Below are 3,343 nucleotides of genomic sequence, written 5' to 3' on the forward strand. Positions count from 1 at the left end.
CTGGGGCTTTGCAAAGTGACAGCTGGCTATCAATGAACAGAAGGAAAGCAACGTCATTCAGCCTCGAAATCTCTTTGTCTATCCCACTTAATTTCTTTGTGCTAAGATCTTGGAACACAGCAAATACAAAGCCACCACATATTTGCTTCTGCAGGAAAGAGACTGGTAATAACCACTATAGCACAACTGCACTTGGCGTGGACTGTCAGTGACGAGCAAAGTCGGAACGAAGGCCAAAGGAAAAATTGGGTCAGGAGTGTTAAAGCACCTCTGACCTTGCATGCTGTCCCCAGTGAGGAAGGGATGGGATGTGTAGTAGTGGGAGACTGTACTGTTGATACTCCAGCTCTGTAGATAAACAGAAAGATTTGATTCTGGAAGCAGATAAACAAACATCTTTCATCAGGACTAAACCAGATACATTTCAGAGCAATGTGCAACTACCACTGATCCCTGTCAGAAAGTCCCCTTTTGATTTCAATTTCAGAAAAAGATCAGCTTACACACTGCAAACAGCGTTGCAGCTAAAAACCACTCTCCACTTAGACAAGCAAAGCCTTGGCTAACCATATGTGGGATTATTTACCTACGTCACACATCTGTATGTCAGTGAAACCACTATTTCTCCGGCCACTTTCTGAAAAAAAGGCGTCAGAAATTAAATGCGACACGACTCTCTCTGCTCCCCTACTATCCTACTGCCAACTCTATAGAAAATGGGCGGTGTCACGGGCATCAAAGGAAATATAAAACCCAACAGAAAACACACACCTAACTTACACGCAACAGCAACCTCCAGAACCACAAACTATCACAAAAATCGAGAGGCTTAGAAGGAAATTACATACGACATTTATTCAGTTAGGAGAAGGAATGCAAGGCAAATCTTCTAGAAAAAGAAGGGCATGCAGTTGCACAGCATGTAGCGCTAGGGTATGTAAGCAGTCAGTAACGGCGGACACTTGTACAAAGAATAAGTGCCACGTAGTCCTCTGGGACTCAGAAGACCTTGCTCCCCCTTGGGGTTCAGTCACTGTCAGGCTGCATATTCACTTGCTTCTCTGTGCCCCAGGTTCCCCGCCTTCTAATATGAAGGAATTTTCTTTGTAAGGCACTTGGAGATCCACAGATGAAAGGCGCTGCAGCAGAACTAGGTCAGACAATGCTGATGTATACAATTATCTCTGCAATTTACGTGGCTGGAAAGTGTAATTAAAACTCTAGATCACTTTTCTCAAAGGTTCAAAATAAGACAGGGTGGGTTTGATTCCAAAATATAAGATACTTTGGTGTCTTATATATTCGCACTTTGGTTTGTACAGTTGCGTAACAACTTTTTAAAGTAAATGCTGCAGTTTAGAAGAAAGCAGAGGACAAATCTAGGGATTAGCTAGCAGCTGCGTCATTTCCTATGACCTATCTATTACTTTACCAAAACCTTAAAAAAAAAAAGCACAACCAACACACCACACACACCGACACAAACTTCCTGTGCTCTAACCACCGAATGAGCAAGCACAGTTACGCTTCAAGAGATCCTCTGAGTAGCTGTACTATTGCACAAGCCGCTGCATACAACACCCAAACCCCAAGCTGTCGGTTTCTTCCAGTGCTACCTCACCGTAAATCTAAAAATATGGTTGCACATACCAGTTAGACTGGGCCAAACGGTTTCTCTTGAGAGACATATGCAAGCTATTGGCTTTAGAGTGGCATGCAGCGATAATGCAACACACACATTTCTTCCTTTCTCTTCTTACGGAACCAAATCCCACAGGTTTCCCTGATTTCCATTACTAGTAGACACAGCACAAAAACTACCACCACAGTTGGCAGCAGCTGGCACCTTTTCAAAGAGCATCTGCGGAGAAGCCCAGACGTGACTGGCACGGGATCTCTTAGAGGTGGTCTCGCCACAAGGGCAGAGCACTGCAAGGAAACATTTTTCCCAGCCCTCTGCCCTCACTACACGCAGATGACCTCACTCGGCGCGGCCGCCTGCGGAGCACCTCCACCAGCAGTAATTCCAGCCATAAGAGCATACCAGCCACTCGTAACCAAAATTATCAGGCTCCATCTCCAACGCGGCAGCCAACACCGCCTTTGAAGTGGAAACTGAAGCCCAGGGCTTTTTCACCATGAGGAGGGTGCACACAAACAGAGGCAGCCTTAGTTTCCTGGAAGAGGGGACAGGAGTGAGGGAAGAAAAGCGTGGCTGCGGATGCTGATGTTTGATCCCGCTCAGCGTGCCATCTCCTCTACCCGCACACCTTCGCACAGAGGGAGCTGGTGTGTTTACAAAGGGCTCTGGTTGCTTATGCTGGAGGTGTGACGGGGACTGGAGGCTTCTGATCAGAAGGTGACCAAGAAAGGTAGATGCTCACAGAGGCAACTGTTACTTCACCCATACTTCTGGAGAAGAGAAGGTCCCCACATCTCTTCCTCCCCCCAGCTTCACAAATTGCTGAAGTACAAGGCACAACAAATGGAGCAGAGACTGATGTTACTAACTTTCTTTTTTTAAAGCTCATCTTAGCACTGGCAGCGCAGTACAAACTATGTTTCTAGACAACAACGTAAACCCCAAAGAAAGTAAGTAAATCTCAGTGAATCCTCCCAGAAGTTATTAATTTCAGTGGGCTGAATTTACTCAGGGGGGAAGCAAACTGTGAAGCAACATTCACCCAGGTCTCCTTTTCTTGTCTGTTATACAGGTAAAACCATAGGTAAGGACATTTTACAGGCTAGCAATATGGGGAAAATATAGGAAAATGGACGCAGATAATTGCATCATCTTTCCTACTACCCAAAGGGTTAACGCTAGTCTGGATGATCTCCAATTGCATCAAGATGATATACTCCAAATGAAAAGGCTATGTAGAAGTCTCTGTTGGAGCCCTAAATGTTAAGGGTTTTTTTCTTCCTCTATCTCAAATATGTCAGCTGTTACTGGAATTTATTGGTTAAATGGCAGCAGAAGACCATTTAAGTAAAAAGCAGCAACATAACCACAAGGGAATTTACTTTATGATTTGCAACGAGGTGCAAATCCTGCCAACCACTTTAAAGAATCAGAGCAAACCTAATTTCCCCTCAGTGGAAGGACAGAGGGTATATAAATCCAGAACAAACAGAAAAAGGTCTGTCTCACTTCTGATCCACATGAACTTTCCTGGTAGCAACTCTGATGAGTTATGGCATCATCCTTGCTTTTTTGACAGGAAAACTAAGGCACAAACCAGTTGTCTCTTCTTACACAACAAATGAATAAGAAGGCTAAAAGGATGCCTTGCCCACAGGTGCCCAAGATGCTTCAAGAACTTTTCCCGAAACTCCCCCCCCC

This window comes from Charadrius vociferus, unplaced genomic scaffold, assembly GCF_000708025.1.
Source record: "Charadrius vociferus isolate BGI_N301 unplaced genomic scaffold, ASM70802v2 scaffold498, whole genome shotgun sequence".
Taxonomy (NCBI): domain Eukaryota; kingdom Metazoa; phylum Chordata; class Aves; order Charadriiformes; family Charadriidae; genus Charadrius; species Charadrius vociferus.